A 14,623-nucleotide genomic window follows, 5' to 3' on the forward strand; every position below is an offset into this window, starting at 1 on the left:
TCTTAGTTAGTCTATAAGGTGCAAACCTACCCTGCCTTCTGCCTGACTTCACACTAACACAGCTAACTGCCTATCTTAACAAGACTATACCTGCAGAAGCTCCTATTGCTGACCTGGCCTATCAATGGTATAAAAAAAAAGCACCTTTTGCTGGCAAAGGTACAGAGGTTCAACCAATGCCATATCTGTCATGCCAGGGTGCGTATCAGTATTTCTCAGTGCACAAATCTACTTTAGTTTCCCGAGTTTCAGGGGTGTAGGTGGTAGCCGTTGGTCTAAGGACATAGGCAGACAAGGTTCTTTGGGTAAATCTGATATCTTATAGTTTCCCAATGCATTCACCCCTTTAAGCACACCCCTTTAAGGAACACAGGAAATTCTATGTTATAGTCTTGACTAAGTGTTAGCATGTACTCTATGCTCACAACAGGCTTTATCTGAAGAGAAACTGGATGCCACATATTATCACTACATCTTGTGAACATCACATGCCCACTAACAATCCCTTTGCCTCAAATGCAGCAAAAGAAAAAAGATGTTTTGTTTGTCCCCAATAAGTAACAGCTTATGGGGCGCATCTACACAAGAAGTGCTAATGTGCAGTAGAATTAGTCTACTGTGTATTAAGCATCATGGCAAAAGCCACACTAATTCCCTAATGTGCAGTAAAATTAGTCTACTGCTCATTAAGTGTCACGAAAAGACTGTGCACCTTTGCTACTGTGCAGTAGCACTGGCTGCTGCACATTTATGTAGTACCACATATTAGAGGTACCAAACAATGTGCAGTAGCAAAGGCGCAGTAATGCACATGTTGATGCACTCTTAGGGTCCTAAATCAAACCAATACAGGTCATAATACGTTTTTAAACCAATTCCAAGGCTTGTCAGTGGAGATGCTTTCTGGGGATTGGACTGGACTGTGAGGTCTTGTGTCCAGGGCTTCCTAGTTACCCTTATTCCCAGGGCAATAATTCCCATTTGACCTCAGACAGATACTTTGTTACGTGTTTGTTAGGTCACTGCAAAAGAATGTCCAATGGACAATAAATGAAGAGGGAGAGACAAAAGGACAGAGGATAACAATGAGAAGAGTTACTAATTTGCAGAAGGAATACATTAAATACTTAAAAATAGCCACTGCAAACTAATGGGCTACTGGTAAGGTGAAACATGAGGCTGAGAAAAACATCTCGGCTGTGAGTACAAAACAGCTGTGGCATGCTGAAACAGCTAGCTTATGGAGCTGATCCCAAGATTTCATAAACGTGGGTCAAACCTTTGGAACATCTGGGGATTTCCTGAGCTCTTGCTTCCCTCACTAGTATGAAAAGGAGTTGAAAGTCCTCAGGATTTGACACTCTGCCTTTCTTCAATGTAGTGATAATAGTAAAACAAAATAATAATACTTTCAACGTTAATTTTCTAAATAATTCCCAACACCTCTTAGACTCTTGTGATGACTGAAACATTTTACCACAAAAATGATTCACCAATACTAATCCTTATGAAGAAAAAAATCAACTGATGAAGCCAAGTTTTAGGGGCAGCTAAATCAAACTAATCCTTTTAATTAAAAGATTAAGCAGTTGTTGATGGCTAAGAGATAAAATGATTACAATTTCCCATGCCTGTCAAATGCGAGGCTATCTGATGAATTTCTTGAAGAAAAAACAGTAATACTCAGTTTTCTCTCCTTATATGTCCTATGTGCGAACTACTGAGGACTTTGGCATTTTATCATTTCAAAAACACTGGTCTTCTAGTGAGGTACTCTGTTGTTTTTCTGGAATGCAGGGTCAAGATAAGATTAATCCAGTCCCACTTACCTTCCATCTGAAACTGAAGATTGCCTAATATTTGCTTTTCAGATGCAACCTCGAGCTGCCAAAATAAGCGTGTGATATATAAGAATGGAGGAGGTGCCGATAAAAATTTACAGGATCCCACCCATGTTTTGTAATAACACAAAAGTGCAGCAAGAGTAATTATTGATTCACTGTATACATTAAAATGATATATTCTTTCCCAAAGCCTGTGACCTTAGACGCCTACAATGGTAACTGGAACTTATGTTACAGGGGGAAGAGGAAAAGGGTGTGTGACCAGCTTTGTTCACTATGCAAATAAATCACTATCACTATCCATCTTTATTTTTTCTTAGTGTAATAGTGCAGAGTATAACAGACGTTTAATGTAATTCCTTGGATATTAAAGGGCATCTTTGGCATCTAAAGGCCTAGTTATAATACTATATTGTTTTTCCCATCTGTTAAATGGTAACAATAGTATCAGGTAAACTCTTCTTCCCAGTCTTTTGGGGATTTCCACTTGAGTTCTCACTGACCATGGAGTGGGCCAGGATTCCAAGATGGTCACAGTCCATCTCCCTGTAAAGACTAATGACTTTTGTAGAGTTGCTTCACAAGGAACCATTATCCACTGCTTTTATAAAAGTCAAAGAAGAAACAAACAGCAAAACAAAATGAAAACTGCAAACAAATAAATAAAAACAAATGAAAAAGGCTCCACAGCATGTTCACCTTTACCCTGAAGACATCAGCTCTAGAGGTATTTGGTTCATCATGTTATATTGCATCAGCTAGCGAGAAACAAGGAAGTAACACCTGCTGGAATTGCATAGGAAAAAATCTCTTAAGGGTTTGAATGTTTGAATCATGATTGTTCTTTCTACTACATAGTGCTTTTATATAGGCAATAAAAAAACCCCACCACAAAGCAAATATTTAAACACAAATAAATCCTTTATTATCCACCTGTTTTTCCCTTTGCAGGCTCCATGCATTTTATACTCAGCGTACTTATACATTAACCTTTGTTCCAGGGGAGACAATACCATGGAGCTGTAATCTTCAGGATTTGCTCTGTGGTGTTCTAGACTGTGTTGAAGATGGGTATAAGTGTGTGAACCCACACAACCAAGATCCTCAGGGCTAGGCTACATGGCATGGATGTTTCACCTTTGGTAGCCAATTGAGGACTCCAATAGAGGCTTTTGCAGTGTCAGAATGATCTTCCCTGAGGACAGTTTATTGTCTTAGAGAATGAAAACTAATCCTTAAAATCCTACTGCAAAGGCCTCTTACAAATTCAATTTTGTCCCATCATGTGCCCCAACACAACACCAGCATCCTCCGCCAGTCCTGAAGCTCTTTCACAGTTCTTATCAACCAGCTCCCACAGCTCTTCCCCTGGATGGCCTTCCCTGTTCTTTGCTGCCATAACCCTTCAAGTAATATACCTGGGAGTTGTCTCATCTCTGTACTGCTGGTGTAGTAGACATATCCCTTAGAGACTCCACTTGATTTTCTTCAGTCCTCTCCCACCCTCTCTCTCCAGCTCTCCAGCTTAGAGAAGTTAAGTGCTAGGGTAACCCTATCCACTAGCTAACAGCCTTATCAAGCTCTCCAGCTCCATAAGTCCAGGCTAAGAGAAGCTAGTAGATAAAATCTTCTCTTGCTGTCATGGCCCTAACTTTCTTCACCCTTCTCTATCACAGAGAAGGCACCAGGGTGACATTTCGGTTGCTTTCCCCAGTCTTCTCCAGCCTTCTGGGCCTGGTTTTAAACCTCAGGAAAATCCACAGCAGTCCTGTTGCTGTTCTCCCAGCCTTTAGGGAAATTCCTGTCACTTTCCTTAGGATTTTATCATCCTCAGCCTCTCAGCTTTCTCTGCAGTTCTTCCCAGGGATTTTCCACCAGCTTCCTCCTCCAGGGAACTTCTATGAATCCCAGCCAGGTCCAAGCTGGGGTGCAACTGCTTTATTACAGAGAATTTGGGCTTTATTTTAAAAAGCCAGAAACCTTCTAACAAGAAAGCTCTCCTTTACTCTCTCCTTCCTGTTTTCAGCCTGAACTATAGCTTATGGTGCTATCTTTATTAGCATTTACTGATACTAATTACATCATGCCCACATCATTATGAGCTTTTCTCAGGCAGAAAGAGAAGAAGAGAAAAACCCCATTTATCACCATACTCTGGCTGTCCCCTAACCATCAAACAGCCTGCATCCTGAATATTTCTGAAGGACAGAACTGTGCCTTGCTTTATCCAGGACCCACCATTATAATCATCACTTTAACATGGCATTCAAAAATGTCCATTTCCCAACTATGTTAATCCTGTGGCAGGGAATTCCAGCCAGTTTAGAAGTTCAATGTGTCTATCTATTCAAAGTTTGTGTGCATTATGTGAACTTCTTGGGTCTGGAAATCACAAACAAGCCATCCTCATTTGATCTCTGATAACCCAGATTTTGCCTAGGTTTAAATAAGGTGTATACCAAGGGTGTCAAATATATGGCCTGTGAGCCAGATCCATGTGAAGCCATATGATCAGGTCTGTAGGTTGCTGGATCAGCCATAGCCCTGTATGCTGTATTCTGCGTGTGGGCAGGACTCAGCGTGGCGGGTGCTCTGCATGGAGTTGTTCCCCGTCCAGCCTGCAGATCAACTCAAGTATGCTTATCCAGCCCCCAGGGCAAGATGAGTTTGACACCTCTGGTATGGATGGTCTTTTTAATAGTATTTTGGTATTACCAGTTTAGTTATTGCTGAAAAAAGAAAGTGAAGAGGTATGTAAAAATGTTAAATCCAGACATATGGCGCTGCTTGAACCCTCAGGTGCTTTAGCTATGGCCTCTGTTCAGCCTTAATTTGACTAAAGCAGGTAATTTAAAACAACCTTCTTCCAACACAACCCCTGGCTCCCTTGAGCCCAGTACCAACCAAAGCATCTCCAGACTCTGGGATTGAGCCAATGGTAAATGAAGTCCTTTGTCACAGACACATACATATGCTTTATTCTGAAACCCTACTGGGCTAATTGGAAAAAAGATCAGTGTTCTGACCTCTCAAAATTGTCTTCTTTATTATTTTAATTATACATTCAGTTATACAGTAGTTGATGAGTACCTTGTAGAAGCAGAAAACTGTCATTAAATCAAGCTTGTTCTCTCTCCTCCCTACTAAAGGTTTCAGTCAAAGATTAAATGAATGCCAAATAAAAATAAAGTGGGCGGAGGGAAGAGAGCATAATAAATGTACAAAGTCATGGTGAATCAGAGCCTGTGGGGTATTGAAACACATAGCCAAAAGATATTAGTATTAAGTAAGCACTGTCCATGCTTCTCTTGCAATTAAATTACCATTGAGCCTGACAGGCTGAAAGACTAATGCACAAATATCTGTCCCAAATTATTATACTCAGAGGACGTAGTAGGGTATACTATTGTGTACTCAAGTAAAAAGTTAGTCCAGCATTAAAATTCTCATAGAAAATCTTCTTGCAGGATTCTTAGCTGAATAATCTCTGGACTCCACTTTATTTCTTCACAACATTTTCTTCTAATCATCTTAATTCCCTCTGACCCCCAAGGCATAACTATGAGACCTTTAAAATAGGACTAGCTTCAAAGTCATAGAAAATATATCCTTGCTCATTCTAGAACAGGGGAAATGTGCCTGGAAATAAACTTGCAATGTCAGCTCAGCAACCAGCTCAGAAAATCTTCTTTCCTGTATATTAATTTTCACCTACAAGCCTTTTTTAACCTCAGGCAGTATTGAGAAATATAGGTATTCAATTCAGCTGAAATGAAGCCCTCTGCTTTTGCTATACAGCAGTAATTACAAAGCCATTATCTCCCCTGATCAGGCTGTTTTAGCCTGTGTTGTGAACACCCAATTTCGCCACAGTTTGGCAACATTTTAAATTAACCACAAATTCTAGTAGAATAAGGAAGACTGTTAACTATGGGCCTTCTTACACTTTATGCTGTGAGCTGCACAAATGTTGATGGGTGTTAGTGCTAGCTTGGAGTTTGGAGCAGCCACACCCGTAGTCTAGAAACCGTCTCTGACTGTCCCCCACCTGCACAGCTGTGACTTGCCATTAGATAGAGGCCTGGTGAGTAGGGGCAGGGCTAGGACCTGTAGCTGTGAGTTGCCACTAGAGGGCTGATGAGCCAGGACAGGCTTCTATCCCTGCTTTATGGGCAGGGGTGTGAGAGACCCTGGGATACTGGAGGACTTCTGTTTGGGCAACAGATCTGTGGGGAATGGCCACACCTTATGGAACAGGAACTGAGTACAGGCACTCCTCACTTAACGACCGAGTTCCGTTCCTGCGACTAGGTCGTTAAGCGAATTGGTCAATAAGCGAGGAGCCGCCTCTTGATACTGCGTGCCTTGTCTTGAGACGCCGCGCTGCCGTTTCCACGACCAAAGTTCTCGTACAGCGTACAATACCGACTGCTCAGAGAGCTGGTCATAAGTCTGCGCGGTCATTAAACAGGTAGGTCGTTAAGTGAGGAGTGCCTGTACAGTACTGCAGATCAGAGATAATCCTGGCCTGGAGTGGTATAACTTTGAATTGCATAATAAGTGCTTAAAACCACTTTAAGATTTCATAGATTTCATAGGCATTCAGGCTGGAAGGGACCCTGGAGGATCATCGAGTCCAGCCCCCTGCCCCATGGGCAGGAAGTCAGCAGGGATCATAGGATCCCAGCAAGATAAACATCCAAATGTGTATTGAAGGCATTCAAAGTGGGTGCCTGAACCGCCTCCAGCGGCAGTCTATTCCAAACCTTGGGGGTTCGAACAGTAAAGAAGTTCTTCCTTATGTCCAGCCTGAATCAGTCATGGAGGAGTTTGTGATCATTCGATCCTGTCATCCCTTGGGGAGCTCTGGTGAACAGACGTTCCCCCAGATCCTGGTGAACACCCCTGATAAACTTATAGGTGGCCACCAGATCGCCCCTGAGCCCGCACTTTTCCAGGCTGAAGAGTCCCATGGCTCTCAGCCTCTCATCATAAGGTCTGTTTTCCTGACCTCTGATCATGCACGTGGCTCTCCTCTGCACTCTCTCAAGCTTCTCCACATCCTTTTTGAATTGTGGAGCCCAGAACTGGACACAGTACTCCAGCTGCGGCCTCACCAAGGCCAAGTACAATGGGAGAATGACATCCTGGGATTTGCTTGAGAAGCATCTATGGATGTTAATATGTGGACAATCCAGGGGTTAATAGCTCCAAGAGCTTCCCCAAATTACAATGCAACAAGGCCCTATGTGGAGAAACATAGTTTTCCCTCAAAATTATACTCCATCCAGCAAAGGTGAGAAATCTCTACCTATCTTTAGGAGTCTCAGAACAGCATAGATGCCCTATGCCTGATGAAGGGTGACTGTACCCGAAAATTTGCTAAGAACTTTTTTCCAACTACTCAGCCAGTCTAATAAAAGATAGCACATCTACCCGAAGAACCTGGCCTACCATTAGTTTGCTCTGTATCTGATGTGTCAAGTGGTCTCAGCTTTCAAGTTTTTCAAGCGTTGTCAGGCTTTTCAGTTGTGCAATGTGATATCGCATTGTTTTTGATCAGTACTTCAGAGAAAGCTTTGAGCTGTCTAGGGCTGTTGGAACTCTCTATTACAGCACAGGCACTCTGTCCCCAGCCTACTCGTGATGTGAAGTTACTTTCTGTGGCTTTTACCTAATCCTACACTGGCAACAGAGCATTTGAATCAGGCTGCCATATATTTTAGTGGTCCCTGGAAAAACTTTCAGAGAACTACCAGCTGTTCAGAGATGCTGAGAACTGTGGCTGAGTCAACTGTCATTCCATGAGCCGCCACTGAATTCCTTATCCCAACACACTTGATCCTGAGAAATAAAAATTACTGTCACATCTCTGGAAACCATTGGGCCCAGAAAAATAAAATAAGAATCCACCAAGCACAGAGCCTAGATGTATCTTCATAGCATGCACCTCTGTTGTACAGTGACATATATTTTCACTGAGGTGCCAAATAATCACCTACTGCTTCCCAGTGCTCAGAATTAGCTCATCATCAGCTAATTAGCAACAGAATTAGCTGTTGTGAGTGTGGTGGTCTTCCACTACTGAAGAGAGGAGGGAAAGTGCTTTCTCAGCTTCCTCCCATATGTCCTGTTGTTGGAAGAATGGGGGAAATATGTAAAAAACCAGAGAGGTTTCACTGTGGGAAATAACAAATGAGCATTTCAACAGAGGGAGCAAAGGTGCTAATTAATCCTAAAGAATGTTTGCCCTCTCTATCTAGAATTACCTGGTACTATTTAAAGCAGCAATCTGAGTGAATACCTTACTAGCTGAACTGATTTACAGCAGTACAGAAACTTGATTTGCAGCAGTACAAGCTGTTGTACTAGTTTGCATCTTCTGGCCACACTTTGTCTGCTTTGGGTGAAAGCCAAAAACACCTTTGCAAACAGATAGCACTCTGGGTAATACCAATACAAAGAGCCAAGCTAATTTCTTTGTTTCTTCCAAGTGGGTGAAAGCAGCTGTTGGCTTTGCCCAGCTGGCGTGAACACAAAGGAAAGTGATGATAAGGAATCCCTCGAAATGTAGTAGGTCACCTTGAGCTACTGCTGAACTCCTGAAGTTTTGCTTAATACATTCTCTTACACTGAAAATTGATGTGTGCAGCAGAGCAAAGGCTGTGGATCTATCACACTTTGGCTGGGCCATTGAAACTGGAAAGAGAGATATTTTTCTAAATTTCAGGGACAGTTGTGTTGAAGCTATTGGTTTGTAGTGTCTGCAAAAGTATATACATGGTGTTTATAAAGTCCTTGTGCATCTTTAAACTTTAATAACTTTGGATATACACATGAAAGAAGCAAACTGTAAGCAGTGATTGAAAGCATAATTCATTATGTTTTTTAGCATGGTACAAGCATATTTTTTTTTCATTTTATTTCAGACCCCGTAACTGGAAATGAATATAACTTCTTAAATGAGTTGGAAAATCTGATTGAACGATGTATCATGAAAGATGGCAGTTATGTTGAAGTCTAGAAATTTGAGCATGAACTGTGTTAAAACTTAATGAATTTTGTTTTCAATCACCATTTACAGTTTGCTTCTATCATGTGTATATCCAAAGTTATTAAAGTTTAAAGTTGTACTAGGACTTTATAAGCACCCTGTATTGATTGCAGCAAGTGATAAACGAGAGTTGTGCTATCTCTCCAGACCAAAGATACTCATAAAAACTATCAGCCTCACTAAAATAGAAATGATGCCTATCCTGGACAATATTATCAAATCAAAGTGCATATTGTGTGTGCTTCTACAGTGTTGGATGCGCAGTACCTTCAAGAATGACACTCATAGTGGGATAGCAGTGCATCTTCCTTCTGGAAAGAATTCTGTATCTTCTAGTCCCAGGAGAAATCACAGTAATGGAAAAAATAAAGGGAAAAGTTCTTGGCTTTTCAAAGCCATTAATACTACCCCTGTTATAGTAACTTGAGAAGACCAGGAACATTTGTTAGCTTTCTTTCCCCAGGGGCTACTGCAACAATGGCAAGTTTAATTTCTAATGTGCCCAATTATATGTTCGTAGCCCTTAGGGGTCTTATTACAAGTGATTCATATAGTGTTAGCTTGCTAGGCAAGCTGTTTACTCTTCTGGGAGTTTGTGTTACAGTTTTTCTGTTTGTTGCATACTTTCTTTGCAGAAGATAGTATTTGTTAAGCGCTCAGGAGTGCAGCTGGGGCTAGACCATTGGTAACAGATTAGGAATAGATTCTTCTCAAAGGGATGCCCCTGGTCTTCGAAGAAAACACTAAATCCCATTACATTTTTCCCCACATCTATTCAGCAGAACCTAAGGGAGTGAGCCCTTCTGACCAACACTTGCAGTGTCATTGAGGAACTAGTGAAAGCAACTAGCTGGGCCCTTAGCCAGTGAGAGGCTGAAAGAGAAAGAATCCAGCATGAAATAAGGGAGCAAACAGTATGTGACTTCATGGGGACTTCCTTTTACCTATCCAGTTAAGGAAAAAACATAAGGAGATGTCCTGCAAAGAATGAATTAGTTATTAGAAGGTCTTGCTTCAGTTCTCAGTGGTCAAGTCTCCACATTCCCAAAGCCACCATTGCATTCACATAAACTGTTTCCCTGTATGGCAGTCTCAGAAGAGAGTCTGAGATGCCTGTAGATGTGCAGGGATGCTGCTCTGACAAACTGTAATTACAGCGTATCAGAGCAGACTCCATTAATCAAACGAGCAACCCCGCTGGCATTTTGAAGCATGGGGCACTGAATACATGAGATGCTGCAGGTGCATTAATTAAAATCTTATTAAAGCACCCTGTCCCTGGAGCACATGTAGATGCCCCTAAATACTAAATAGGCCAGCCAGACATGTCACCTTCTGAGTTGGTCTTTTATGGTCAACACAGAGCCAAGATTAACACTGGTAAGGCAGTGTCAGGGAAGTTTACGCTGCTGCTGTTGTCCCACCCTTCTTCAGCATGAAATTATCACATTTTTAAAGGTTAAAAAGAAAAAAAAAAAGATGCGCTGATACTTTAGTAATTGGTATCCTAGTAATAACTGAGCTACATGTCATTGACGTAAGTCCTGCACTAAGTCTACAATTCACGTTCTAACACTGTGCTTGCAGTGACTTTTAAAATTTGTTCAGGTGCTTTCTTTTCCTAGTACAGGCACAAAGAGGATTATCATCACCAAGGGATGAGGCCAGAGAATGACCAACAAGTCAGGAACTAGAGAGTTCCTATCTGAGATCTAGCACTGATTCCTCTGAGGACACAAACAATTCACCTCCAGGCATCAGTTTCTCCATCTGTTAATTGTGGTAATATTCTCCAACTCTCAATGGATATTGTGAGGGTTTATGTGGATTTGTACAGCATTTTTTTCACCTCCAAAGTGGTAATTATTCTTGCTGTTGCTATTGAGAGTGGCTAGGAGAAACAGCCATTGCCATGATCTAAAAGCAGTACAAACTTTGACCATGTATTTACAAAACCCTCTCTGAAGTACTTTAGCATTATTATTTTTAATTATTTTTATCAAAACCCCATTGAATCTGTGTCAGTTTTATTAAGGGAACTGATTTAGTGTCTCAGATGCACAAGGCACTCAGAGAATCTCAGAAGTGAGCTGAGCTCACTTCATACCACCGCAGCTTTGAACAAAACAAAGTTGCCTTCATGAAGTACATCAGAGAAATGACTGGAGTCTCTCTTTATCTTTCTGTAATTACCTTTCTGAGGATGTTCTGTAAACCATTATCAGTTAATACACTTTCTGTATGGCGGCTTTATCCCTGAATCCTAATTTAATTAGAATGGCCCAGGATTAATCTAAAATGCTGCCAACTTCACCCTTGAGCCGACTTTTGAAGAATGTTTTGTTGACCATTTTATTTGAGACTCTTTTTATGGAGATAATTTTCTTTGTCCTTTCAAACCATTCCAATGTGCACACTTTGAGCAGAAGAAATACTCAGTTGTAAGCCTGCTTCTTAGAGATGAGCAGAGGTTGCACTGACTGAATTTCAGCTGTGAAACCAGCTGACAGGCTTACAGATGGAAATAACTCAAGTCACTAGACAAATGTCCTGCCTCTGTGATCTTGGGAGTGACAGGGTCTCTGTTGGGTTTCCTTGGAGAATAAACAGGCATTGCAGAAAGAAATGAGTTCGTTCATTAGGGCAGTGTTTCTCAACCCATGGGTTGTGACCCAAAAGTGGGTCATAAGAATATGTGAAAGTGTTGTGAACAAACTTTAAAGATGAATCAACAAACTTTAAAAATGGATTTTCCTTTAAAGGAGAAAAAACATGACAAACTGTCTTTTCCCTTGCAGGCTGGCAAAGTTCCAGCCTGCAAGGGGCTGCTTGTGGCCCCCCCCATGTCCCAGCCCCCTCTCCACCCTGCACACCGGGGCGCTGGGGCCTGGGGACAGGGGGCAGCAGGTTGGGAGTGTGGGACACTGGGTCAGGACTGGCCACTGATGTTTACAAATGGGTCCTGGTACAAAAAAGGTTGAGAACCACTGCTCTAGGGCACCTATACACGTGCGCTGTAATTACAGTGTGTTGGAACAGACTTGATTAATTGAGTCTGCCGGAGCATGGTAATTACAGCAGACCTCTGTGTCATATCTGGTCCAGCAGACCTCACAGTCATGTCTATCAGTGTTCCCATGCCAAAAAGCGGCAGCGGGGGTGCTTTAACTAAAGCAGTCAAATGAGCTTTAGTTAAAGAATCCCCACCACCATTTCTCATCATGGGGACGCTGATATACATGATGCTCTGGGTACTTTAAATAGAGCACTAATGGAAGCTGCCTAATCAGCTCCGCAGTAAACACCTCGGCATCTACACATGTGGCCTGGGACAGACAGCCTGTGGCTCTGTCACTGTATGAGATCAAGAGCCCAGGCAGAGCCCTGCTGGGAGGCAGGGCACAGCTGCAGCTGGGTTGCCATAGAGACTGATGGATGAAATTAAGTAGAAGGCCCTTTAAGGCAACCCTGAGAAGTCAGCTGACCAGAAACCAGGTAGGGCCTGAGGGATATAAGACAGCCCCAGAAGCTGGCTGGGCAGTCTGGCCATGGGAGCCGAGCAAGACGGAGCTCTGCAGAGGTGTGTGTGAGTTAGATGCAGACTGTGAGTGTGCTAGATCCTGAGACAGCTGGGGAAGCTGGGGGCTAGTGACTGGTGAAGACCACAGGTGGGTAGTAGTTCTGTGTTAGCTAGAAGGGCTTCTGTTTGTGTTTTGGATTCCAGTTCAGTTCGATACCCAGGGGACCCAGGGTGACTAAATACTGGAAACAAGACCTGGTGGTTTGGGGGGACTATGGGATGGTTTAGGAGGTCCTCTAGTGCCTGCAGGGGGTGCACTGGGTATGCCCAGAGGGGTAGTCCTGTACTGCCCATGAGGGGCTAATGCCATTAGTGCCTGAGAGGCATAGACTCGAGGCAAGTGGGCCCACAGCCTGAGATAGGCAGGACTTGGACTTTGGGGCCAGAGGGTCCAGTGCCTGGAGTAGAGCAGAGATAGGGCCAGGGGCCTGGACAAAGAGAGAGTGAGTTCACGAAGGGTCAGCAGCCCAAGAGGGGACAGAGATAAAGGCCTTTCAGGGCCAGACCAGACACCTGAACAATGTTAGGCTTGCTCTAAGACCCTCAGTCAGCTTCCCTTCCTTTCCAAACAATAACATCAAAGGTGTGGCAGGTGAGTAAAGGAGGTGAGGGCCCCTGGAGTTGGAGCTGAGGTAGGAATTGCATGGCCACCAGGGGGTATCACAGCTAGCTCTGGACCCAAGCCCTATTAGACTGGGTCCTATTAGGCTGCAGGAAACTGTAAATACAAGTACTATCCTGCTACAGTTTTTTCATGCACATGTAGACATTGACCCAGCTGGCTGGGGCAGGAGGGTGCTTCAGCACAGGGGGCCTGCCTGCTGGCTAACCCCACACTGGAGCACCCTTGTGCCCCAATCTGCCCCTCTGCAGTACATTGAGCTGAGTTGGAGATGCCCTGGGCTGGCAGGCTGACTCTGTGGGCCCTCTGCCAGTTGGGGCTGCTCCAATCCAGGTCAATGTGCTGCAGTCCCAGGCCATATGAAAATGTGGCACCCAGGAGCAATAAACTCTGGCATGATATGAACCAGAATGCACTTATTGCTGTGCATTAATATGCACATGTAAATGCACCCAATGAAAACTAATCTGTTTGTGGAAGGCAATCTGTCTCTCCCTGCCTGTGTATACGTTCAGTTTCCAACATTTCCATTATGGAAATATCTTGGTGCCAAAAATAGGAATCTTACAGTTGTTTCTCCAAAGATGAGCCCTCTCCTTTTACATCTCCCCACCCAAGGCCCCAGTCACTGTGTAGCTCAGTTACCAACCCTTAGATTGAGCGAAGTGTACAATAAAAGTGGTAAGGCTTCATTCATCCCAGTCTTTGTGGAAAGCAGCTCCATAGCTACCCTAGAAAAACACTACAGAGGATGTATTTTCCCCCCTCTTACAGCAGCTGGAGCATACCCCAGAGGAAAAGAGTTATTTGGTCCAATCCAGTTAAGGGCTCTGAAAGCCAAAAACAGCACTTTGAATTGGCTCCAGACTAGATGGGGAGCCTAAGCAGTGTACAGAGTACCCTTGTCACATCTTACCTTTGGTTCATTCCATGTTTGTGTTTTACTAGAGGATGACAAACCAGTTAGTCCTAGTGCAACCTGCACACTCACTCTCAGATAGTGGCATGCACTGCTCTAGTCAAGACATGATCGAGCCATAGACCTGATCTGAAAACATGCAGCTAGCAGAGCAGGAAAGCATTTAATCAGAGCAGCACTGAAATGGCACAGAGGGGCTTTTTGCTGCCCTTCTGCACATGGGGAAATTTTAGACTGGTCAGAGGCTTCTGAATTGGGGCCTCCAAATATGACTGTGTTTGATTCTGAAAGGAAAGTCTGTTTCTGGGCTGTACACTGATATTTAAACGACAGCTGTTATCTGAATCAGCCCCAATGTGCCTGAGTAATAGAGGGCATATTGTTTCCCCCTGTACAGGTGCCTTTTACCACCTTCTGTACAGACACAGGGGCAGCATGAATTAGTCTCCACTATCATTCCCCTGCTATGCGACTCCTTCAGTTTACATCAGCTGAAGGCCAAGCCCAAATATTGCCAAATACAACCTTGAAGTGGAAAATCTTAATGCATTGTTTCCTAACCTATTGTTTCTTTTCCATGCTTACAAGCTCAGATACTAAATGG

This window comes from Alligator mississippiensis, chromosome 9, assembly GCF_030867095.1.
Source record: "Alligator mississippiensis isolate rAllMis1 chromosome 9, rAllMis1, whole genome shotgun sequence".
Lineage (NCBI taxonomy): Eukaryota > Metazoa > Chordata > Crocodylia > Alligatoridae > Alligator > Alligator mississippiensis.